Source organism: Pongo abelii, chromosome 13 (genome assembly GCF_028885655.2).
Source record: "Pongo abelii isolate AG06213 chromosome 13, NHGRI_mPonAbe1-v2.0_pri, whole genome shotgun sequence".
Lineage (NCBI taxonomy): Eukaryota > Metazoa > Chordata > Mammalia > Primates > Hominidae > Pongo > Pongo abelii.
In genome coordinates this window covers 18,950,597-18,978,492 of record NC_071998.2, presented here as the reverse complement: position 1 = coordinate 18,978,492, position 27,896 = coordinate 18,950,597, and the positions used below count along the sequence as shown (strand labels likewise).

Genomic DNA, 27,896 nt, shown 5'->3' with positions numbered 1-27,896 from the left:
AGACACTCAGTTAAATTTGGATTTTAGAAAAATGACAAATACTGTTAATTAGTATAAGTGTGTCCCAAATATTGCATTGCATTTTATTGTTTTTTTTTTCTAGCAGCCGTACCCTCAAGAACTGCACCTTCCAACCACCCTTATATGAGCCTGCTCCAAAACCTTGCCAGCCAGCACCTCCAGGTTACGACTATTGACCTCCAACTCCCAGTTTCAGGTGAGAGGTGAGACCCAGTCCCGCCCTAGCATGTCATCTTCGTGGAATCCCAAAAGAGAAAATATATAGAGGACAGGATTTTTTTTTTTTTTTTTTTTTTTTGAGATGGAGTCTCGCTCTATCGCCCAGGCTGGAGTGCAGTGGCGCGATCTCGGCTCACTGCAAGCTCCACCTCCTGGGTTCACGCCATTCTCCTGCCTCAGTCTCCTGGGTAGCTGGGACTACAGGCGCCCGCCACCACGCTCGGCTAATTTTTTGTATTTTTGGTAGAGACGGGGTTTCACCGTGTTAGCCAGGATGGTCTCAATCTCCTGACCTTGTGATCCGCCCGCCTCGGCCTCCCAAAGTGCTGGGATTACAGGTGTGAACCACCGAGCCCGACCAAGGTACTGCCTTTTTAAAGCCCCCTCCCCTGCTTCACACCCAGCAATGTGCTTGCTTTAAGGGTGTCCTTGTTTTTGACAAACTCACAATCTCAGCCTCCACAGGTTTTGGGCGCCCCTGGTGGTTGCACTTTGCCAGTAGCCTATGGCAACCCACCAGGTTTGCTGATGCTGGACTGGCATTTACCTGTCAAAGTAATTTAAACCATAAGATTTACTCCCAAATAGGGGGGAAAAAACAGATAAAATGGGAGAAGGGCATAGTTGTGGGTTTGGACTAATCAGAACAAGATTCTAAATTTTTATAAAGAGAGGAGCGAACACTCAACCTGGAGTCTAACGTTCTTAATTTCTGTCCCAGATCTTTACTGGCTGGGTCTCTGCACACTTCTCAGTCTCCTAGAGTCTTCAGGTTACTCAATCAAAAAATATTCTAAACTAGTTGCTATAAGAGTGCTGAACACATTGGCTGGTTCACTCACACAATTGATTTGCCTGACAACTGTTCACTAAACTGTATCTTAACATAGTATGTGGATTTAACTGGTGGTGTTGCTGATGTGTCAAAATTTTGAGCGCGTTCCAGCTTTTCATTGTTGTTATTTTCCATCTTCCATTACTTTGAAGGGAACATGTTACAGGACACAAAGAAATATTAAACTTGCAAAGCATATGAATAATGGCAAATGTGATTATTATTTATTTATTTATAAAAATATAATAAACAGGTGGATTACTTCACGTTCTGCTTAAAGCTACTTTTTGCATTTGGACCATTTTGAGTAGCCCATATTCTGCCAAAAATTATAATTATAAAATTAGTGAATCACGCAGAAAACATTGGAACTAAATTATTGACATGGCTTTGAAAAGGTGATATCCAATTTTATATGCAAATTCCAGTTGTCTTCCATTACTCTTGGGATCTTTCAGCAGATTTTTGTTATCTGTGTAGAAGCTGTTATTGAATTTTCTTGCTTAGATTATATAATTTCTATTCAGAGAATTAAATTCCCCATTACACTGTATTTTGTTTCTCTACAGTATAAATGGAAAATTTTGTAACAGGGAATTTATTTATACATTTGTTTTGCACCTGTGGTATTTAAAATGTGGCAGGCATTTAGAGCTGTCATAAAGACCCAGGCTGAAAATGCTTTATTGCATATGATTATCCTTCTCTTACTACTTTTGAAAAGGAATGAAACACAGCCATTTTAATATTCATGTGTTCCATCCAAACAGAGGACTGAATAATAAAAGTGGATAACTTATATTTGCTTCCATTACAAATAGTTTGATCTTGCCATCTTCAGTCATTGTTTTCGGCTTGCATTATGATACTATCAAGTGGATCATAAAATATACTTCCTGAGTGCTACTTGTTAAACAAGTGTATGAAATGTGCTTGACCCTGCTCTGTGCAGTAGAGCATTTCAGACTAATCACAAACTACTGAGTGGAGGCAAAGCAGCAGCTCAGACTGCTTTCTCTGCAAAAACTCGAGATAAAATGTTGGCTAGAATATAATGTTTAGCTTCTCATGTTGTAACTAATGGTAGGCGTGGTGGAGTGGTTAAAATATAATGAATCCAGTAGCAATTGATTCCAGAAGTATTTGATACCCATCTAATATAACCCTGCTCAAAACATTTTGATGGGTCTCTAGGGTCTAATGAATAAACTTCCAACCTTAGTCTGGTCCTCGTTATCCGACTTATGCTGGTTTTGTTTGTTTGTTTGTTTGTTTTTCAGAGAGTTCTCCCAGTATCCTGGATCACACTGGTCTGAAAGCTGTCTGGTAGACAACGTTTGAGTCTTTCTGCCTTCATACTGTGGGTATACGGTTCTCCCAACTGAAAACCCGTTTATTTTCTTATCTGTCTACTCAAAGCCTAACCAACACCAAATGGCCTGGAATTGCCACATACCTGCCAGTTGCCTCTTTCCTCCTCCAGCCCTTGTGAATGTGAATTCACATCTCTGTTCTCTGTGTTCCTTGGCCACTTAGTACCATTCACAATATCTCTCATAGCTAGTTCTCTGCCTTAGGGCTGGCCGATGGGACTAAAATTACTTGTGGTAGGTATTATTTTTTTTCATATTTCTGTTCTTTTTTTTAAATTTTATTATTATTATACTTTATGTTTTAGGGTACAGGTGCACAATGTGCAGGTTAGTTACATGTGTATACATCTGCCATGCTGGTGTGCTGCACCCATTAACTCATCATTTAGCATTAGGTATATCTCCTAAAGCTATCCCTCTCCCCTCCCCCTACCCCCAACAGTCCCCAGAGTGTGAGGTTCCCCTTCCTGTGTCCATGTGTTCTCATTGTTCAATTCCCACCTATGAGTGAGAATATATGGTGTTTGGTTTTGTGTTCTTGCAATAGTTTACTGAGAATGATGATTTCCAGTTTCATCCATGTCCCTACAAAGGACATGAACTCATCATTTTTTATGGCTGCATAGTATTCCATGGTGTATATGTGCCACATTTTCTTAATCCAGTCTATCATTGTTGGACATTTGGGTTGGTTCCAAGTCTTTGCTATTGTGAATAGTGCCGCAATAAACATATGTGTGCATGTGTCTTTATAGCAGCATGATTTATACTCCTTTGGGTATATACCCAGTAATGGTATGGCTGTGTCAAATGGTATCTCTAGTTCTAGATCCCTGAGGAATCATATTTCTATTCTTATAGCACCTAGCATAGAACGAACAGCCTAGTAACTAGTGGGTATCCAATAACAACTTATGCAGGTAATTAGGCAAGAAAAAGAAATACAGCATATTAAAATTGGAAAGGTGGAAGTCAAATTGTCCCTGTTTGCTGGCAACATAATCTTATATATAGAAGAACTTAAACACTCTGCCAAAAATCCGTTAGATCTGATAAACAATTCAGTAAGGTTGCATTGTATGTATCAAAACATCGCTATGTAACCCATAGAGATGTACAATTATTTTATGTTGATCAAAAATAAAATAATAAAAGCTCTTAATAAAACAGTCATCTCTTTCAGAATTCATGGTTACCATTGCCTCTAGTATCATTTGTCAATTAAAAAATAAAATTTAAAAAGAATTTAAAAAGTTGAATGAAGTTTAAAAATGCATGCAGACCGGGTGCGGTGGCTCACGCCTGTAATCCCAGCACTTTGGGAGGCTGAGGTGGGCGGATCACGAGGTCAGGAGATCGCGACCATCCTGGCTAACATGGTGAAACCCCGTCTCAACTAAAAATACAAAAAAATTAGCCAGGCGTGGTCACAGGCGCCTGTAGTCCCAGCTACTCGGGAGGCTGAGGCAGGAGAATGGCATGAACCCGGGGGGCAGAGCTTACAGTGAGAGGAGATCGTGCCACTGCACTCTAGCCTGGGCAACAGAGCAAGACTCCGTCTCAAAAAAAAAAAGTATGCAAGTAGGGAAGGGTGGTGTGAGGGTAAGGGTGCAAGTGCAGCTTTAAAGATATTAGTAAGAGAAAAGAAGAGGGTGTATAGTGCATGCTGTGACATGGGATGACAGCTTGCCCTGAGAGAAGATGGATCTACATTTTTACTATATACTCTGTAATTGAACACTTCAGCTGATTTGGATTGCATTAAGCCACTTTATTATTTGAATGCTCACAATTTCCTTCTAATTTCAAACTTGTTTGTGGACCTGTAAAAAAAATTCTTTTTTTAAATGCATTTGTTTAATGACACAGGACACTTTTCGTTTATGCATGGTACACTGGTAGCCCAATCTGAAAGTACTGTTTTCTACACTAAACTTTTTTTTTTTTTTTTGAGCCAGAGTCTTGCTCTGTTGCCAAGCTGGAGTGCAGTGGCGCAATCTCAGCTCACTGCAACCTCCGCCTCCTTGGATTCAAGAGATTCTCCTGCCACAGCCTCCTGAGTAGCTGGGACTACACACCTGCACCACCACACCCAGCTAATTTTTGTAATTTTAGTAGAGACGGGGTTTCACCATGTTGGCCAGGATGGTCTCAATCTCTTGACCTCGTGACCCACCCGCCTCAGCCTCCCAAAGTGCTAGGATTACAGGCGTGAGCCACTGCACCTGGCCTCAACTATTTTTAAAAAGAAGTAACAGCATGCCTCTACTTATATAAAAGCAAACATATGTTTTGACGGTGGTGAAGTTGGCTCCTGTTAACCCAACTTCTAAGGAACTAAATTGGCCAAAAGAGGAAAAAAAATACTTATTTTATTAAATTTAAATTTAGTAAATGCTTATTTACTACATTGACTTGAGGATTTCAGACAAATAGCTTAGTTAGTGGTTAGATCAAGAGGCTTTATAGAAGAAAAGCTTAATGGTGCTTATTTATAAAATGAAAAAATTAGTAGTTCTCGGCCCTGCCTCATCTGTTTCTCAAATTTGTTGGTTATGAAAGATCTGACTGAAATCCACACCATCTGGCTTTTAGTGCAGGGATCCCAGCACAGGCCAGTTTAGCCATCTGCTTCTTTCTCTGACGCCGAATACAACAGAGCATTTTTTTTTGTTGTTGTTGTTTTTGTTTTTTGAGACAAAGTCTCGATATGTCGCCCAGGCTGGAGTGCAGTGGCGCGATCTCGGCTCCCTGCAAGCTCTGCCTCCTGAGTTCAGGCCATTCGCCTGCCTCAGCCTCCTGAGTAGCTGGGACTGCAGTCGCCCGCCATCACGCCCTGCTAATTTTTTGTATTTTTAGTAGAGACGGGGTTTCACCGTGTTAGCCAGGATGGTCTCGATCTCCTGAACTCGTGATCTACCCGTCTCAGCCTCCCAAAGTGCTTGGATCGCGCCCAGCCCAGAGCTGCATTTTCATACACCATTGAAATCAGTGAACCCTCACCGTGCGATGAGAATGCTGGAGGAAATTTTACGCTGAGTGAGGGAACAATCTGTTGAAAATAAAGGTCAGAAATGTGTAGTGTCCTATCGTGTCAGTGCCACAAAGAAGATGCGGAGTGCTGCCACGTGGTGGAACGGTGCCACATAAGTCAGAGCAGGGAGCGAGTGCAGAAGGACCCAGGTGACTGGAGAGATGATTGCAAATGCAACAGAAATTCTAGGGTTCATCGGATGCTGTGTCTATGCTTAAGAAACCAGCCACTCAGCTAAGAAAACAACAGTGAGAAATAACACCGCTACAGTGGATTTATTTCTCTGCTTAAATGACTGCCTTGCAGAAGAGCTGTGGTCTTTTGATATTTTTTGGCAAACAGCATTAAAAACAAGATATATGGAATCAACCAACAGATCATGTATCACTGTGCTTGTGCTGGTAAAACTCCGTGTACTTACTCCATGCCTACCGTAGTAGATTGAGAGATGGTCATCCAAAGATCTCAGATGTTAATCCCTGGGACTGGGAAGTGTTCCCTTGTTTGGCAAAAGAGTCTTTGTAGATGTGATTAAGCTGGGGATCTTGACATGAAGGGATGAACCTTCTTTATTCAGGTGGCCTTGAATTACGATCACAAGTGTCCTGATAACAGAGAGGCAAAGGGAGAAAGCACAGAAAGGAGAGGAGGAACTTAAGTGCCCGTGGAGGCAGAGACCGCAGTAATGCAGCCACAAGTTAGGGACGCCAACAGAAGATGGGAGGGGCAAAGAACCAGTCCTCCCCCATAGACTCCAGGAAAAGTGTGGTCTTGCCAACACATTGATTTTGGAATTCTGGCCTCTAGAACTATGAAAGTATAAATTCCTGTTACTTTAAGCAGCCCAGCTGTGACACTTTGTTAAGCAGCCACAGGGACTAATACCCCTACTATGTGCCACTCACTGTGCCAGTCCTGGGGAAGATTTAGGTTGGAAAAGTATGGCCTTTGCAGCATTTTTTCCCCCACCAGTGCTAAGACAATATGTTGAAGACTGGGAAAATGTTATAATGTATTCAAAATACCAGATGAGAGATTTCTGTGTACCTGTCACCATGCTTAGCTCCAGAGATGGGATATGAACAAAAGAGGCCCAATTCTCTTCCCTCTGTGCCGAACTTACTTTTTGTTAAGTACAAAATAGGGCTTAATGCTATGAAAATGAAGAGGAGTGACAACATTGATGTCAACCAGGAGGATCAGGGCAGATTTTAAATATGATGTGGCTGCAGCAAGAGTGTGTGTGCATGGGAACAGGCATTCCAAAGGAAGGAATCACTGCCAATAAAGCTGCAAAGTCTGCAGTGCCTTCGGGAAGCCTTGAAAAGATGCATGTGTCAGAGAGCAGGCATTCAGTCTTTAACACAGCCTTTCCACATCAGCCTCTAAAATTGTATTATGATGTTTCTTCATTTGGAAAAACTAGTTCTAAAGGTTGCATTTTGATGAGTTTGCAACATTCAATTTCATGGAATCCAAATCGAATGCCCTTTGGAAAAGGTGCCATATGTGAATGCACCCATAAAGTGCACGCATGCAGTGTTTGTTACATGGTAGGATCTCATGCAATTTTAAATGACTCTCATGTTAAAAAATGCTTCTATTGGCAGGGTGTGGTGGCTTACACTTGTAATCCCAGCACTTTGGGAGGCCAAGGCAAGTGGATCACCTGAGGTCAGGAGTTTGAGACCAGCCTGGCCAACATGATGAAATCCTGTCTCTACCAAAAATACAAAAATTAGCTGGGCATGGTGGTGGGCACCTGTAATCCCAGCTATTTGGGAGGCTGAGGCGAGAGAATGTCTTGAATCCAGTAGTCGGAGGTTGCAGTGAGCCAAGTTCGTGCCATTGTACTCCAGCCTGAGCAACAAGAGCAAAACTCCATCTCAAAGGAAAAAAAAAAATGCTTCTATCACTCTTAGCCTTGTTTTACTTCATACTCTGGTGGTGGGCAGGTTTGCTACCTTAAATACGTCCTAGAAGCTGAATCCAAATACTTTTTGAACAATTTTCTGACTTCCTTTAGAGAAATGTACTGTCAGAGTACTATGTATAATTATTTGAATACAGCTACCCTGAAGACTTATAAAAGTCTGGTTGTTCAGACAGTAGTTTATTTACAAATTCATGAAAATGACAAATGCAAGCAGCCAGCTCTGGGATGCCTCATCGTCCCTTGCAGAATTATTCAAATCGTGATGAAATAGGCTTTATTTTTATGGATTAAACAGAGAAGAATGTCTAATGAATTGTCTAGAAATTGAAATATGCACCTTTTATGAATAGGGACATTTCATAAGACCATTCTGTATTGTGAGTTAGGAATTCAGATCAGTTGAAGCATTAAAAAAGTCAAACCTTCTGCAGCTCATTAAAGCATAAACCTAATTTTTAGAATTTCTCTGACTAATATAGTAAGACCTCCACCTACTTAGAATAATATTAATACTTGGCCTCATTTACCTCCGAGAGGGGGATAGGCCCCTGACCAATCTTCCCGTTTCACAGAGGACAGACACTTCCCTTGAATCAGGTGGAGGTTTTCCAGTCATATTTGCAACACTGTTTAATGCTCAATTGCCCTATTTCTTTCCTCTGTGAAGTGAATACAATAACTTAAATGAAGGTTGTTTGAAACTCCTACTATTTGGTAGGAGTTTGCAACCTGGTTACTATGATCAGAGCTATAATTTTTTTGTTTATTATAATTAGGTTTTTTGCAGGACTAAAATTTTCCTTCTTTTAAAGTGCTGAAGAATTTCCAGGCTTGTCAGCACTAATACATATTCTAATTGCAAAAACAGACACGAATATCAGCCCAGGTGCATAGACCTCATAGTGTCAATCAAATCTCATCAGAAACTACTTGTGTTGCAGGAGGAAAGGGATCCTAAAATCTTTTTTTTTTTTTGAGGGAGAATTTGTATCAATTTGTATTCTTTATGTCCTTTCATATTGCCGTTTACCATAAATGAAAACCATGAGAGGCACTTTTAATAAAAATACACATCTGATTATGTTTTTATGAATATATAGAACATTAAATTTCAAAAGGCTTTGCTTGAGTCCCAAATGCAATTTCTAAAACATTAACTAGCCTACTCAGAATCAGGTAGAAATGGTGCAAATGAGCTCTTTTTATCATAGGCAGTATTTCTTGAATAAATTCTTTTTTGTTTCCGAAACTTCAAAAAAACTGTAATTTTATTTTCAACATTCATGAAGGATAAATCAAATCCTGTCAGTGAGTGAGTCCAATGGTTTCCATGAAAGGAGGATGTGGTCACTTTTGCGAAGAAGCCAACTGAGGGAGGCTTTTTCTTGGTTCAATCATTTAATGTAATGATACAGATGAAAGCACGTAAGTTAACCTTTCTTTATACCTGCTTCATAAAGTTTGAGACTGCTAAATTACCAAGATAGGACAGTGACATAAGATTATCTTCTTCATAGCATATATCACTATTTAAAATTATTTTATATATTTACTTATCTGTTATTTTCTGTCTTGCCCACTAGGATATATTGTCCATGAGATCTTGTCCTGTGAAGTCTTTCCTGGCACATAGTAAGTGCTCAATAATTGTTGCATAAAGGTGAATAAACAAATAAATGAAAGAACTTTTGCACATATTTGTATGTTATTTGTAACACATTTTGTAATTTGTCTGTTAATACTGCCTTCTCCCTTTTCTCTGACATCTTTACAAAGGAAGTTATCTAGGGCAAAATAAATTGCAATATAAACTGTCATTAATTTGGCACTAAGTCCTGTAAAACCTGTTTGCTTTTGTGTGTTTAGTCCATCAGCCAGCAGATCTTTAATGAAGAGAGCTGATTGCAGAGTTTTCTAATAACAGGTTTTTACTGTATAGTCAGACTCAGCCCTTTCTCCATGCTACATTTGCTGCTGAATATCTACATTACTGCCTTTAATAGGCAGTGCAAAGCCTTAATGAGATGATTTATTTTGAGGTGAGTTTTTAAAAATCCTGGGTATTTAGACTCTGGCTTATTTTTTGCGACTTAATTGGTAGGAGTGAGTAGACAGGTACTGCTAATGGTACTTTAAATGACTATCAGGATCTGAAGGGTGAATTTTATTAATTATTCAAATTGTAAATATTTCTTTGAGATTTTAAAATCATATTGAAAGTCAATGGTAGATTGAATCAATACACAAATTTACTTTACACATTTTTAATGTTCAAGTCTAATAAATAATGTCCAACTCTTTTGGCATTGTGTACATTTATAGAGACATGTCAATGTCTTCATGTCTTTTATTATTACTTATTAAAGTAAAGCTGATGGTGATATCAAAATGTCACCTATGTTTGTTTGTTTTCTCTTGGTATGCGTTTGAAGCCTTTCTGGCCAACATCCCTCAATGTACCTATTTAACCGCCCAGGTATTGCTTAGTCAGTTACAAATATCTGGCCTTTCTTTTCAGGCTTTATATTCTAAAATACTTTTCTAGTGAGAAGCAAAAAAAAAAAAACCAACAAAAAAACCTAACTAATTCACTGTGCTATTTAGTTGGCATAGAACAAACAACCAAATTACTTGGCATGGGGAACCTGGTTTATAAAAATGTAAAGTAGGTACTAGACATCATTTGAAAGTTTAGGCACATATAAATTTTGTCTTTAGATTATACAATATTTTTTCCATAGGTATATGGTATATACTGAACTTATTCACATGATTTATTCCTTGCTATAATAGTTTTCATCTAATTTGGCTAATTGGAGGAGGAGGAGAGTGCCTACTGTGAATGCCTACTGTGTTCTGTGTTCTAGGCTAGAAACTGCATTCATTATTGAACACTCATATCAACTTTATGTGAAGGTAGCATTATTTACTGAAGAAATTAAGGCTCAGGGAATTCCAATTTCTCCATAATCCATACTGAGTAGTCAAGCTGGGATAGCTAGTCTGCTATTTGTCTGATTCTAAAGTCAGTGTTCTTTTTTAACACAGTCAATTGGAACAACTCTCATTAACACAGAGATTTTTCTCTCCATCTTTTAAAGTTTTTACTCCACCACTGCTCACTATGAACTTATTATATTGGAGTGGATGCAAAATAAAGTGCCAGAAATGACTTGTAGAACATGGTCTCTTTGCTTTCCTCCTTATAATGAATAAGTGATGGGATTAAATGGATTCGGTGCTTTAGGGCCCAGAGGAAGTATCTGGGAATTTGTTAAGAAATAAACAGAAAGTAGAGAGTGATGTCAGTAAATTGATAGACTAGGAAGCCCCAGGCTTCATTCACTCACAGATAAACTGACTTGACAACAATAAGCCTTTTTGAGAACTCCAGAAACTAGTTAAGAAATCATTGCACCTCAGGCAAGCTCAAAGCCAGGAACAGCCACATTATAATGAGTAAGAGAGGTCATTTTATTTCAACCTTAGTAGCTCCCCCAAGCTGGCACAACACAGCAAAATCAGGAGAAAAAGGCCAGCTCATGCCTTTTCCTTTGAGAGGGAAAGAGAAGAGTAGAACATATGTTTAATGTTCTAGCTTTTCAGGGGGCTGCTCAGGGACTGGCTTCCCTCTCACCTGGCTTGAAGCAGTGATGAGGAACCAGCATGGTATGGATGTCTCGGGACTGCTGAGAAGAAAAGGTTGCTCAGCAGTTTGATGCGGCACCAGAGAGAACCTTATCACCATGGAAGAGCTGGTACAGCTTGGAGTGACTGGGAGAAAATGCCCAGCTCATGGCTACTCATTTGGAAGAAAGAGAAGAGTGGAACATGCATCTAGCAATTCAGTGTATTTTTTTTTTTTCAGGGGGCTGCCCTACAAACAGACTTCTGTCTTACCTGACTTGGAGCATTGACAGAACCTGCATGCTTCAGATGCCTATGGTCACAGAAAACAAAAGAGTATTCAGCAGCTTGCATATTACATCAGAGAATTTCTAGTACTGCAGACAGACATCAGTGTCAGCAAGAGATTAGAAGCTCCTGAAAAAGAAACTGCAAATCTGTCTAACTGGGAAATTAGACACATAAGCTCAGAAAAGATGTATCCCCAGAAAAGATTTTAGAGGACCCCAGAATCTCTAAACAGGCTGATTGGTGAAGCTCTTCCCTTGTATGAAGGCAGTTTATGAAGATTGGAAGAGGTGGCTGTATATTTAAATGCACACATCACAGCAAAAAATAACAAGACACATGGAAAAACATAGAAACATGACTCAATCAAAGGAATAAAATAAATCTCCAGAAAAAAAAAATCTTAAAAATGGATATTTGTGAATTACTTGACAAAGAATTCAAAATAATCATCTTAAAGAAGCTCAATGCATTACAAGAGAACACAGAAATATAACTAAACAAAAAGGAAGGCTGGGCATGGTGGCTCACACCTGTAATCCCATCACTTTGGGAGACTGAAGTGGGTGGATCACCTGAGGTCAGGAGTTCAAGACCAGCCTGACCAACATGATGAAACCCCATCTCTACTAAAAATACAAAAATTAGCTGGGCGTGGTGGCAGGTGCCTGTAGTCCTGGCTACTCAAGAGACAGAGGCAAGGGAATAGCTTGAACTCAGGAGGTGGAGGTTGGAGGTTGCAGTGAACTGAGATCACGCCATTACATCCCAGCCTAGGCAACAAGAGCAAAACTCCATCTCAAAAAGAAAAAGAAAAAAGAAAACGCAACAAGAGCAAAACTCCATCTCAAAAAGAAAAAAAAAAAAACAACAACAAGGCACAGTGGCTCACGCCTGTAATCCCAGCACTTTGGGAGGCTGAGGTGGGTCGATCGTGAGGTCAGGAGATCAAGACCATCCTGGCTAACACAGTGAAACCCTGTCTCTGCTAAAAAATACAAAAAATTAGCTGGACATTGTGGCGGGCGCCTGTAGTCCCAGCTACTCGGGAGGTTGAGGCAGGAGAATGGCGTGAACCCAGGAGGCGGAGTTTTCAGTGAGCCGAGATTATGCCACTGCATTCCAGCCTGGGTAACAGAGCCAGATTCCATCTCAAAATAACAAAAAACAAACAAACAAACAAAAAAACAACTGGAAAACAATGCATGAACTAACGTAGAATATCAACAGAGACAGAAACCAGAATAAAGGCCAAACAGAAGTTATGGAGCTGAATAATGCAGTAACAGAATTGAAATATTCACTATAAGCATTTAACAGCAGATGTGATCAATCAGAAGAAGGAATCAGTGAACTCAAAGACAGGTCATTTGAAGTTATTGAATTAGAGGATCAAATAGCAAAGAGAATGATGGAAAATAAAGAAAGTCTGTGGGATTTATGGGGTACCACTGAGTGGACCAATACAGGCATTATGAGAGTTCCAGAAGGAGAAGGGAACAAGAAAGGGAAGAGAGTTTATTTGAAGAAATAATGGCTTAAAACCACTCAACTAAGAAAGAAAATGGATATCCAAATTCAGGAATCACAAAGGACTCCAATTAAGTTGAACTCAGAGTCTCACACCAAGACACACAATAACCAACTGGTCAAAAGCAAAAGTCAAAGAGAGATTCTTGAAAACACCAAGAGAAAACAGACTCATCATGTACAAGGGAGTTTCCATAAGATTATCAGTGGATTTCTCACCAGAAACATTACAGGTCAGAAGGGAGTGGGATGATATATTCAAAGTATTGAAAGAAAAAAAAAAATCTTGCCTAGCAAAAATACTACATCTTGTAAAACTATCCTTCAAAAATAAACAGACCTTCCCAAATAAACGAAAGCTGAGGGACTTCATCACCACTAGATTAGGCTTAGAAGAATAGCTAAAGGGAGTTTCAACATGAAATGAAGAGATTAGCTAGCAACATGAAATCATATGAAAATATGAAGCTCTTTGCTGAAGGTAAATATTTAAGCAAACACAGAATCCTCTAATACTATGATGGTGGTGCATACATAATTTTTAATTCTGGTGCAGTTAAAAATATAAAAGCATGAAAATAACTATAACTATAAATCTATATACATTGATACATAAAGTTAAAAATGTAATTGATAGCACCGAGAACATAAAGTGTGTGTAGGGTAACATGTAAAGAAGTAAAGTTTTGTGTGTGATTGAAGTTAAGTTCATAATTATAAGTTCATGTAAGTTCATCAAGTTCACTATAAAATGTTTAATGTAATCTCTATGGTAACTACAAAGAAAATATCTTAATAAGATGCACAAAAAAGAGATGGAAATACAAACATGTCACTGAAAAAAATCACAAGAGAAGACAGCAGGAGATTGTAAGAGTAAGTTCTTTCCTATCAGTAATTACTTTAAATGTAGTTGAATTAAACACTCCAATCAAAAGACACAGAATGGCTGAATGGATTGAAAAAGAAACAAGATCCAACTGTATGCTGTCTACAAAGACTCACTTTAGCTGTAAGGACACACACAGACTGAATGTGACAAAATGGAAATAGATATTCCATACAAATGGTAACCAAAAGAGAGCAGAGGTTGTGATGTTTATATCAGATGAAATAGAATATAATTCTAAAACTTTTCACAAGGGACAAGGAAAAACAATACATGACAACAGGATCAATTAAATAAGATGCAATTATAAATATTCACCTAACATCAGAACACAGACATATATGAAGCAAACAATGGTAGAATTCAAAGGAGAAATAGACAGGAACACAATAATATTAGAAGATTTCAATGCCTTATTTTCAATAATGAATAGATCAACCAGACAGAGGATCAATATGAACACAGAGGACTTGAACAACACTATAGACCAATTAGACCTAACAGACACCTGCAGAACACTCCAAACAACAGCAGACCATACATTCTTCTCAAGTGCACATAGAACATACTCCATGTCCATGGAACAAATTTAAGGATATTGAAATCATACCAAGCAAGTATCTTTTCTGACAACAATGGAATGGAATGAAGCTAGAAATAAACAGCAGAAGGAAAATTGAACAATTCAAAAGTAGGTGGAAATTAAACAACACGCTCTTTTTTTTTTTTGAGACGGAGTCTCACTCTGTCGCCCAGGCTGGAGTGCAGTGGCACGATCTCGGCTCACTTCAAGCTCCGCCTCCCGGGTTCACACCATTATCCTGCCTCAGCCTCCCCAGTAGCTGGGACTACAGGTGCCCACCACCACGTCCAGCTAATTTTTTGTATTTTTTGTATTTTTCACCGTGTTAGCCAGGATGGTCTTGATCTCCTGACCTCATGATCCACCCGCCTCGGCCTCCCAAAGTGCTGGGTTTACAGGTGTGAGCCACTGTGCCCAGCCAAACAACACACCCTTAAACAACTGAAGTCAAAGGAGAAGTCACAAGGGAAATTATAAAATTATCTTGAGGATAATGAAAATAAATGCATAACATATCAAAACTTACAGGATGCAACAAAAGCAGTACTAAGAGGAAAGTTTATAGCAACAGATGCTTACATTAAAGAAGAAAGATCTCCAATTAACAACCTAGCTTTACACCTCAAGGACCTATAAAAAAGAAAAAAATTGGCCAGGCACTGTGCTATTTAATAAATGGTGCTGGGAAAACTGGCTAGCCATATGTAGAAAGCTGAAACTGGATCCCTTCCTTACACCTTATATAAAAATCAATTCAAGATGGATTAAAGACTTAAACGTTAGACCTAAAACCATAAAAACCCTAGAAGAAAAGCTAGGCATTACCATTCAGGACATAGGCATGGGCAAGGACTTCATGTCTAAAACACCAAAAGCAATGGCAACAAAAGCCAAAATTGACAAATGGGATCTCATTAAACTAAAGAGCTTCTGCACAGCAAAAGAAACTACCATCAGAGTGAACAGGCAACCTACAAAATGGGAGAAAATTTTCACAACCTACTCATCTGACAAAGGGCTAATATCCAGAATCTACAATGAACTCAAACAAATTTACGAGAAAAAAACAAACAACCCCATCAAAAAGTGGGCGAAGGACATGAACAGACACTTCTCAAAAGAAGACATTTATGCAGCCAAAAAACACATGAAAAAATGCTCACCATCACTGGCCATCAGAGAAATGCAAATCAAAACCACAATGAGATACCATCTCACACCAGTTAGAATGGCAATCATTAAAAAAGTCAGGAAACAGGTGCTGGAGAGGATGTGGAGAAATAGGAACACTTTTACACTGTTGGTGGGACTGTAAACTAGTTCAACCCTTGTGGAAGTCAGTGTGGCGATTCCTCAGGGATCTAGAACTAGAAATTCCATTTGACCCAGCCATACCATTACTGGGTATATACCCAAAGGACTATAAATCATGCTGCTATAAAGACACATGCACACGTATGTTTATTGCGGCATTATTCACAATAGCAAAGACTTGGAACCAACCCAAATGTCCAACAATGATAGACTGGATTAAGAAAATGTGGCACATATACACCATGGAATACTATGCAGCCATAAAAAATGATGAGCTCATGTCCTTTGTAGGGACATGGATGAAATTGGAAATCATCATTCTCAGTAAACTATCGCAAGAACAAAAAACCAAACACCTCATATTCTCACTCATAGGTGGGAATTGAACAGTGAGAACACATGGACACAGGAAGGGGAACATCGCACTCTGGGGACTGTTGTGGGGTGGGGGGAGTGGGGAGGGATAGCATTGGGAGATATACCTAATGCTAGATGACGAGTTAGTGGGTGCAGCGCACCAGCATGGCACATGTATACATATGTAACTAACCTGCACATTGGGCACATGTACCCTAAAACCTAAAGTATAATAATAATAAATAAATAAATAAATAAAAACCTTTCAATAAAGAAAATACCAGGGCCTGATATCTTCACTGGAGAATTTTACCAAATATTTAAAGAATTTTTAATCTTTCTCCAATTCTTCCAAAAAGTTGAAAGGAAGGGAATATTTCTGATTCGTTTTATGAGGCAAACATTATCCTGATATCCAAATCAGAGAAAGATACAAGGAAAGAAAACTACAAGCCAATATCTCTGATGAGTATTAATGGAAAAATACTTAAAAAAACTAGCAAGCCAAATTCAACTATATGTTAAAAGGATAATATGTGATGGCCAAACGGGATTTATTTCTGGAATGCAAGGATAATTTGCATATGAAAATCAATTAATGTAAGATATCACATTAACAACATTAAGGACAAAAAATATATGATCATCTCACTTGGTACAGAAAAAGAATTTAACATAATTAAACACACTTGCATCATAAAACACTCAACAAACTAGAAATAGAAAGAAATTATTTTAACATAGTAAAGGCCATATATGACAAGCCTACAGCTAATATATTCAGTGGTGAAAAACTGAATTCTTTCCCTTTTAAGATCAGGAGCCAGGCAAGAATGCCCACTCTTTAAAAAATTTTATAGATTTTTATTTTTTAAAAAGATTATTTATTTTTCAATTGACAAAAATTATATATATTCATGGTGTACAACATAATGTTTTGAAATATGTACTGATTGTGGAATGGCTAAATCAAACTAATTAACATATGCATTACCTCAAAAACTTATTTTTGGTGATGAGAACACTGAAAATTTACTTTCTTAGCAATTTTCAAGTATACAATACATTGTTATTAACTATACTCACCATGTTGTACAATATATCTCCTGTTTAACTGAAAAAAAATGGAATAACATCAAAATAAAATGCTTCTGCACAGTGAAAGAAACAATCAGAGAGTGAAGAGGCGCCCTACGGATTGGGAGAAAATATTTGCAAACCATGAAGATAAGAGGTTAATACACAGAGTACATAAAAAGCACACAATTTAATAGCCAGAAAACAAATAACCCAATTAAAAAACAGGAGCAAAGGACCGGCCAGGCGCGGTGGCTCATGCCTGTAATCCCAGAACTTTGGGAGGCTGATGACGGTGGATCCCGAGGTCAGGAGATCGAGACCATCTGGCTAACACGATGAAACCCCGTCTCTACTAAAAGTACAAAAAATTAGCCGGGCATGGTGGCAGGCGCCTGTAGTCCCAGCTGTTCGGGAGGCTGAGGCAGGAGAATGGCGTGAACCTGGGAGGTGGAGCTTGCAGTGAGCCGAGATCACGCCACTGCACTCCAGCCTGGGCAACAGAGCAAGACTCCAAAAAAAAAAAAATAGATATATATATAGATATATGTATATATCTATATATCTATATCTATATCTATATATGTAGGAGCGAAGGACCTAAACAGACATTTCTCAAAAAAAGACATATAAATGGCCTACAGGTATTTGAAAAAATGCTCAACATCACACTAACCATTAATGAAATGCAAATTAAAACTACATTGAGATACCACCTCGCATCAGTTAGAATGGCTATTATCAAAAAGATAAAAGGTAAGTGTTGGTGAGGATGCAGAAAAAAAGAATCCTGTTACGTTGGTGAGAATTTTAGTACAGAAATTATGGAGACCAGTATGAAGAATTCTCAAAAAATTAAAAATGGAAATACCATATAATTCAGCAGTCCGACTTTTTGGTATATAGCCAAAGGAACTGAAATCAGGATCTCAAAAAGGTGTATGCACACCCATGTTCAGTGCAGCATGTTATTCACAATAGCCAAGGGCTGGAATCAACCTAAGTGTCCATCATCAAATGAGAGAATAAAGCAAATGTATCATATATACACAATGGGAGTAGTAATTTAGTCTTGAAAAAAGAAGCAAATTCTGTCCAGTCAGGAAATCCTGTCATCTGCGATAATCTGGAGTACATTATACTAAGTGAAATAAACCAGACACAGAAAGACAAATACCACACGATCTCACTTATATGTAGAACTTAAAAATGTCAAACTCATAGAGATAGAGAATAGAATGGTGGTTTCCAGGGGTGGGGGCTGCAGGGATTGGGCAGATATTTGTCATATGATGCCCATTCTTGCCACTTCTATTCAACATAGTGTGGGAAGTCCTGTAAAGACCTAAATGTAAGACCTGAAAATACAAACCTTCTAAGAGAAAACATGGGGGAAAATCTCTATGGCATTGAACTTGGATATGATTTTATGGTAATTATACCAAATGCACAGGCAACAAAAGCAAAAATAGACAAATTGGACCATATCAAACTTAAAAATGTTCTGCATGTTAAAAGAAACAATCAACATAGTGAAAAGGTAACCTATGGAATGAGAGAAAATGTTTGCAAACCATACATCTGATAAGGGGTTAATAGCCAGACTATATAAAGAACTCCTACAATTCAACAACAAACAAGCAAACAACCCAATTAAATAATGGGCAAAGAACTTGAATAAACATTTCTCAAAAAAAGACATACAAAGAGCCAACAACCATATGAAAAGATGTTCAGCATTACTAACCATTCTGGAAGTGCAAGTGAATACTGCAAGGAGATAGCACCTCACACCTGTTAGGATGGCTACCGTCAGGAAAATAGAAAATAACAACTATTGACAAGGTTGTGAAGAAATTGGAACCCTTTTGCACTGTTAACAGGAATGTAACATGGTGTGGTCACTATGGGAAGCAGTATGATGAAGAATTTTCATAACTTTCAGCAGTTCACTTCTGAGTATACATTTTAAAGAACTGAAAATATTATCTGAAAGAGATATTTGCTCACCCATATTCATTGCAGCATTATTCCCAGTAGCCAAGAGGTGGAAGCAACCTAAATGCCCGTTGATTGTATGCCCATGGTATAAACATACAATGGAAAATTATTTAATCTTAAAAAAGAAAGAAATTCTTAAACATGGGACAACATGAATGAATGAACCTTGAGGACATTATGCTAAGTGAAATAAGCCAGTCACAAAAAAAGGCAAATACTGCGTGATTCCACCTCTATGAGGTATCTAAATCAGTCAAACTTTTAGAAACAAAAAGTGGAGCAGCGATTGCTGGGTGGAGAGGGAAAAGGGGAATTGTTTAGTAGGTACAGAGTTTCAGTTTTACAAGAGATGAAAAAGTTCTGGAGAGTAACTGCACAACAATATACATTAGTAGTTAAGACTACTGTACTGTACATTTAAAAATCATTAAGACAATACGTTTTGTCATGTGTTTTTCAATAAAAAATAAACAGAAGGTTACAGCACCATCTGTAAACTACAAGATCATCAGCATATGTTATGTGTTGAATTTTGCCCCCCCAAAGAGTTTGAAGTCCTAACCCTCATGATGTGTAAATATGACTTTCTTTGGAAATAGGATCTGTGCAGATGATCAAGTTAAGATGAGGTCATCAGAGTGATCTCTAATCCAATATGACTGTGTCCTCATAAGAAGGGGAAATTTGGGCCCAGAGACAGACACATATAGAGGGAATACAATGTGAAGAGATAGAGGAAAAACCATCTACAAGCCAAACAATGTCAAAGGCTCGGGGAGAGGCATGGAGCGGATTCTCCCTCAAAGCCTTCAGAAGGAACCAGCCCTCCGGCACTTTGAACTTCTGGTATCCAGCGTTGTGAGGAAATACAGTTTTGTTATTTAAGCCACCCATTTTGTGGTACTTTGTTAGCGAAGCCCCAGGAAACTAATACATCATGGGTTGGGGTTATTGGGCTTTAATAAATTACAGCCTCTTTCTTCAATGCCTGAGTTTGCAACCAAACAGCATAAGCCCAAACATGCTACAGACCACATCTTAGATAAAGGGTTAAACAACTACACATCTTCCCCTATAACTCCATTGTTGAGCATTCCTCACTGGGTCTCTTCATAATACTTTTCTTGTAGAGTATATCTATATGACTTTTTACCAGTTTTTAAACAGGTATGAAACAAAGTTAAGCTTTCACCTCAGGAACTGGGCTAATCTTACCCAAAGCTTTTAGAGCATTTTTAGAAATGAGAGTGTTTAGGGTGGATTGAATTACCATTTCTTTTGGTGGTGGTAGAAGCCTGCCATTTAATTGAAAAACTATATCTTAAATCACAAGTAAAGAAATTTGTGGCTTCCACTCTAGAGAAAAACTCCAGAGAAGAGCATAAATTATGAGCTAAAAGCTGGTATCGTTTAGAGAAGGCTCCAAAGATGTATTATGGCAACCCCAATCTGAGGAAGGAAGCTCTGCTCTTGCCTGTGATAATTTACTTTTGTCTGATTTCATGAATCATATCTTATGGAATGTGATTGGAAAATATATTTACATTACTATATTTGAAAAATGTGAGTGTACAAACTTAGTTCTCTCTAACCAGTTTCCTCATCGTTGCCAAAGACCCCATGCAGAGCAATCACACAGAAAAAGGCCGTTTGGATTCACCAGTGCAGCCGCTGTGGAGGGGCCTTTCATTGGTACTGAAAATGCTTGTTTTGTGATGAATAACCTTTGTTATTATTATACAGCATGTTATTAAAATTTTTAACATAATTCCCTCTAAACTAATAGTAATTCAGACAATGCAGCCACTGGCAGACAGCTTCATTAGTCAATCTTCTTTCTTATAAATGTGAGAATTAAGAACTGCTATTACTGTCATTCTGTCTGCTGCTCATTATTGTTGTAGACTCATGCACGAGACTAATCATATTCTCATTGAATGCATCATGCTTAGCTCCTGAACATGTGTGACAGTGACAAGAGCCCACCGAGAGACAGCGCAGGGTTGTTGGAATTCTATCTGTGTCTCCATATGCACATGCGTGTGCATTCCTTCTTATACTCAGGCACACACAGGCTATTTTCCAGGATTTTATTTTATTAATTCCTTAGGAATCTCAGAAAGTGAACTTGAGAGGCTGGGCGCGGTGGCTCATGCCTGTAATTCCAGTACTTGGGAGGCGGAGGCGGGCAGATGGCCTGAAGTCAGGTGTTTGAGACCAGTCTGGCCAACATGGTGAAACCCCGTCTCTACTAAAAATACAAAAAAAAAAAAATTAGCCAGGCATGGTGGTGGGCACCTGTAATCCCAGCTACTCAGGAAGTCGAGGCAGAGGAATTGCTTGAACCAGGGAGGTGGAGGTTGCAGTGAGCCAAGATCACACCACTGCACTAAAAAAAAAAAAAATGAACTTGAGAAAGCAAGATGGTACCCTCTGAGGCTTTCCCTGTACAGTGTACATGTGTCCTCTCCAAGGAAAAATACCCCAAGGACAAAAATAATATAATAGGATTGTTTTTTGTGAGTATAAACATCTGATTTCTCTGTAGAGAGAGAAAAAAAAAACATTTAGAAATCATCAAAATGTTTTGAGGCCTCTAAGGTACTTTCTGTGACTTCACAAAGACTATTATTGAATTCACTTTAAACAAAGCATTAAAAAAAATAATGTTTGCTCTTTCTCCAAAGGGAGATAAAGGTAATTTTTATGGAGGAACCCTTTTCCCCATTGGATTACTAGACTATATCCTCAGTAAAAAAAATGAAAAGTGTCCACACCTGGTTGATGGTTAAACAAATGAAGATTAAGAGAAAACTAAAATGTCTAGAAGCATTTAACACTGTGAAATTCTATGATAGATGCTTGGACATTTGGAGAATGGAAACATTATATAAAATATGTGTATAGGTTGGGCGTGGTAGCTCACACCTGTAATCCCAGCACTTTGAGAGGCTGAGGCGGGAGGATCACTTGAGCCCAGGAGTTTGAGACCAGCCTGGGCAGCATAGCGAGACCCCCATATCCACAGAAACTAAAAAAAAAAAATAATAACTGGATGCGGTGCATGCCTGTAGTTCCAGCTCTGTGGGAGGCTGAGGTGGGAGGATCACTTGAGCCTGGAAGGTTGAGGCTGCTGTGAGCAGTGATCTCACTACTGTACTTCAGCCTGGGCGACAGTGTGAGACCTTGTCTCAAACAAACAAACAAATGTTTCCTCAAAAAATATTCAGCAACCCTCTGTTTCCGAAAGGAAAGAAACTCCTTGGAGCTGTGTTTACTTAGTGTGGTACATGGTACACTTTTCTTATGATATAGATTTCTGGCTTGTCCCGGAAAACTGGAGTGTGGTGACTGTGGGAGGGCTCCAGGTCATTCTTATGCACCGACATCTGAAAGCCACCATCTCAGAGACCAAGTCATCCACTATGTGGCCCCAAGTCATCTTTCCAATTTGTCTGAAAGTCTTGCCAAAGGGGTCCTCAACTTTGGTGCATATCACAATTACCTGGCCTCCACCTCCAGAGATTTGAACTCAGTAATTCTTAGGTAAATCCATGAAACGTGGGTTTTGATTAAATTAAATTATGGATCTGTAGATAATTCTGCTGTACACAGAGTTTGAGAATCACCCTGCTTGCCTAACAGTCAGCAGATATGAGTTCTGCATTCTGGCCTTGGCTCTGCCCCTTCCCTTCCTGGTCCTGGACACATCACTGAACTGCTCAGAGTGTTCATTCCTTCCTGTATAAAAGCAACATGGGTGGACCTGCACTGGCTACCTCACAAGTTATATGATGTATGCGAAACCACTTAGTTAAATGCAGGATGTGATGTATTTTAGGGTGTTCAAGTCACTGAGTATTATCTACAAGTTAGGCACTGTCTTCAGTACCAGAAATGAAATAAGAAGCCTGCACTTGGGAAGTTTGTTATGACTCCGAAGGCAGTCAGAAGGTTGCTATTCCCTGGTAATGTTAATCTATTCTTGGTCTTGTAGGTTACACAGGCTGTTGCTGACTGTTGACACATATCATCGGCTAAGAGCAGTGGCTGGCTTTGCAACAGCTCCACCTTCCCTGAATACTCTCCTTCAGCGTCTCTGCCGTCTAGGCCAAGTTTGTGTACTTAGCTCCATGACAGCATCAAGATACAAACAACAAGAACTGATGGATTTCAGTCCATCCTCTGGGGCTCATGCCTGTGGGATACATCTTGTCTTTGCTGTCTTCCCCTCTACATCCATGTCTCCTTCCTAACTGTCCATGCTGTGTACTTCAAACTGCAGCATCAGACATGATGACAACATCCTGCAGAGATTGCTTTAAGCAGCTCCCACAGTTACAACAACATCACGGCCCTATAGCAAATATCATAACAATTTTTCCACACCTATATTCACAAACATCAAATCTTTTATTGGTTCTGTTTCTCAATTGAATCATGACTGATACAATATGAGAAGCAGTATATTATTATTTATAGGTAAGATGTCATTAATTAAAGATGCATGGGTCAGGCATGGTGGCTCATCCCTGTAACCCAAGCACTTTGAGATACCAAGGTAGGAGGATCCCTTGAGGCCAGGAATTTGAGACCAGCCTGGGTAACATAGTGAGACTCTGTCTCTATGAAATAAAATGTTTTTAAGGTGCATGGGAACCACTAAAATATTTTTAAAAGAAGCATAAATGATTAAAAAAACAAAATGGAGATTAAATGGAATCGTTAAAAATAATTCAAAATCAGAAAAAGAACAAAGAACAAATATAACAAATAGAAACAAGATATGAGAGAGTAAATTAAAATCCAACTGTACCAGTAGCTGTATTTAATTTAAATGACCTAAACATACCAACTAAAACACACAGATTATCAAATTAGATAAAAAAGCAAGAATCAACTATAATCTGTCTATAATAATAAATTCACCTTAAATATAAAAGTATACAGATTAAAAGTAAAAGGATGAAAAATATACAGTATACGCCATGAGAACAGTTGCTCTATTAGCATTAGATAAAAGGAAATTCCAGAACAAAGAATATCTTCAGAAATAAAAAGCCACCACATATAGTGTAAAAGGGCCAATTCATCATGAAGAAATAAAAAGACTAAATGTGTATGCACCTAACAACAGAGCTTTAAAATGCATAAAGCAAAACTGATGGAACAGAAAGAAAAAATAGACAAACCTACACTTAGAGACTGCAGCATTCCTCTCTCAGTAATAGAACAGATGCACAGAAAATCAGTAAAATATGTAGTCTAGAACTACATTGTTAAGCAACTTGACAAATTTGGTATTTATTGAATGCTCTATTCAGCAATAGCAGAATACACATTCTTTTCAAGGGCTCATGGGACATTTACCAAGATACTGGGACATAAAACAAACCTCAAACAAATTTGAAATCATATGAAGAATGTTCTGTTACTATAGTGGAATCAAACTGGAAATCAATAGCAAAAAGATGTCTGAAAAATCCCCCAAATATTTGGAAATGAAATGACTCACTTCTGTACAACCCATAGGCAAAAAAGAAAGTCACAAGGGAAATTAAAATATGTTTTGAATGAAAATGAAACATCACATATAAGAATTTGGGAGATGCGGGTAAAGCAGTGCATAGGGGGAAATTTATATCATTAAATGTTTACACTTGACAAGAAGAAAGGCCTCGAGTTAATGGTCTGGTTTCACAGTAAGGACCTGGTGGGGGGCCGGCGGGGCTGAGCGGGAAGGAACAAATAAAATACCATAGCAAAGAAAAAGGAATGCAATAATTAAGATCAGAAATTAATGACTTTGAAAAGAGCAACACAATAGAGAAAAATTAAAAAAAGAACCGAGTTGATTCAGTGTGCCCCTATTCTTTCTAGTTAGACAAAAAGAAAACTTTTGTTTCAATAATTATACTTAAATTTTTATTGGATTTTTGGGGGGTGATTTTTTATGTACTTTAGGATGACAAATAGAAACACAAGCAGTGCCTAAGTAGGTTCATAATTTTAATTTCACTTATCTGTAATTTTACCAATGCTTACTTATCAATGTCTTTAAAGGTACAATTTTATGGAAAATTTTACCTACAGTCTGAACATATTTTCTGGTCTTTAAAATGAAGTTAGTATGCTGTATACCATCAGTATATAAACTTGAAACACTTATAGAACAAACATATCAGAGATCAATAAATCCTTTTGGGTCACTACAAACTACCCCATTGGCAGTGTATATTTATTTTGTCTGTTGAGTAACAAACAGGTAAGTTTTAGAGTTAACAAAAGATTAGTAGTACAAAACAGAGCTGTCTAGTAATAATCTTCAGAGCTAGAACACCCACATGTATTTATAAAGTCACATTTTTGGGGGATGACCAGAGGTAACCTCAGTGAAAAAAAGTTAATTCTGTTGTAAATTCAGTTCTGATAGTCCCATTTGATGACCTTTTGTCTTAAACAATTTCTAACTGGCTCATATCATAACTATGCTAACCCTCTTGAAAAGGCTCATTTTAAGGATCTCTAACAGCATATTATTAACTGACAAGTCTTCCAGAAGGCAGACATCCTAAGCTTAACATTAACTCTAGTCCAATGTTTTTGCTTGCCTGCATGTATTTTCTTTGGCATTAAAAAAAAAAGTTGGTCTGGTGCAGTGGCTCACGCCTGTAATCCCAACATTTTGGGAGGCTGACGGGGGCAGATCACTTAAGGTCAGGAATTCGAGACCAGCCTGGCCAATATGACAAAACCCTGTCTCTATTAAAAATACAAAAATTAGTGGGACGTGGTGACGTGGGCCTGTAATCCCAGCTACTCGGGAGGCTGAGGCGGAAGAATTGCTTGAGCCCAGGAGGCAGAGGTTGCAGTGAGCTGAGATCACGCCACTGCACTCCAGCCTGGCGACAGAGCGAGACTCCGTCTAAAAATATATATATATAAACAAAAATAAAAATAAAAGAAGTTTTCACTCGATACTCTTCTAGAGCTGGCAATACATTGGCTCAGTTGCAAACATGCTCGTTATTCCCTTCATCTTAGCCTTATGAGAGAGCAGCTAGTGATGTGCCAAAAAACTGTAGATGTGATAGGTAGGAGGGGATATCACTTAGTCCAAGTCCTCTGGTCTCCAGGTAGGCAAGGTCCTTTGCAGATGCCCTGGTGTTAGCGGTGGTTCCCAGCCTTGGCAATGCGTTAGTAACACCTGGGCTGCCTTTGAAACGGCCAACCTATTATCCCCAGTGATTGATTTAATTGTTCTTGGGTTAAAATCATCCCTAAATATATATACATATATTTTTTTTTAGATGGACACCTACTCTGTTGCCCAGGCTGGAATGCAGTGGCGCGATCTCAGCTCACTGCAACCCCCACCTCCCGGGTTCAAGCGATTCTCCTGTTTCGGCCTCCAGAGTAGCTGGGATTACAGGTGCCCACCACCATGACCGGCTAATTTTTGTATTTTTAGTAGAGACGGGGTTTCACCGTGTTGGCCAGACTGGTCTCAAACTCTGACTTCAGGCAATCCGCTCGCCTCAGCCTCCCAAAGTGCTGGGATTACAGGTGTGAGCCACTGCGCCTGGCCATCGCTACATTTTTTTAAAGCAGCCAAGGGAAGTATTATATACCAAAGCTAAGGACCACTGAGCTGAAGTACTAAGTTTTCAGATGAGGAAGCCCCAATCTCCTTTCTCACTCATGTGGGTTTACAGTATTAACTACATTTTAAATGTCAGAAGTTTCAAAAGCACAAAATAAATGTTATAAATAGAGTTAAAATAGGGCAGCAGTGATTCCGATTTGTGTTATATATATTGCAAGGTTTCACATCTTAAAAATGTGAACTTTTGTGGATGATTCAAAGCACGTGTGTTGTTCTTTCTGTGTAAAGAACATGTGTGTATTAACTCATCTTCAGTGGGTATTAACTTTGTGCTTTTTTAAAAATGAGGATTTAAAAAAAACAAACATTAATGTTCTCTTGCTTGTTTCTGAGTCATGGCAGTAGACAGTATATCATATACTAGTCAGGTTTGCCCAGAAAATAGAAAGCATTCTAAATAATTCAAGCAGAAAGGGATTATATTCGTGGTTATGTGTTTATTGATAGGACTGAAGTGGGAAAGCTAGGGAAGGCTGCCACTCTTGTTCAGGGTGGCCCCTGTTACTGTGGTCCAAGAAGCTGCTGCTGCTGCCCAGGAGAGAATATTGCAGGGAATCACAGTGGACTCCAGCTACCTTGCATCAGAACTGCGGAGACAGGTGACACAGGCAATACCCAGAGGCTGCTGAAGACAGCAATTTTGTTCATTGCTGTGGGAGGAGGGAGAATAGCGTTGTGTGTGCTTTTACATCTCAGGCAAGTCTATCTCACTGACATTGAGAGAAGTCAGGTTGCACTGAGAACCCTAGAGGCAGGGAAGTCTGGGAAAGGCAGGCACCAGCTCTCTAGACTGCATGACAGGTGCAAGTGCACGGATGAGAATGAGAATGAATCCTCATTGTCAAGCAGAATTAAACCAAACTAAAACACCTTATAAAGCAAAAAGATGATGAAGAGATGGGCCATAGGACATTTTGTGTGAAGTTATCTGGATTCTGTGAAAATGGAACCAATGTTTTCTGATCCACTGAGCTACCTGGATTAACAGGGATATTCATAACATTTATGTTTTCTTACATTCATATATGTTTTTATAGAGGTCATTTATCATCCTGAGTATGTAAAGGAAGATGTTGCCTCTGATACTGGTGTGGCATGTGCAAGACTATTTTTGTGAATTTCAGTCTGGTGACTGCTTTTGGTGGG

The 27,896-nt window shown here is 38.8% G+C and overlaps 1 long non-coding RNA gene across 1 annotated transcript; it reads left to right on the top strand.

The window, feature by feature from the left end:
- LOC134759747 (uncharacterized) lies at positions 1 to 25,300 on the top strand. Its single transcript, XR_010136457.1, has 4 exons — positions 1 to 217; positions 2,356 to 2,435; positions 9,002 to 9,050; positions 23,082 to 25,300. It is a non-coding gene; the product is annotated as an uncharacterized LOC134759747 (long non-coding RNA).
- Positions 25,301 to 27,896: the final 2,596 nt, after the last annotated feature.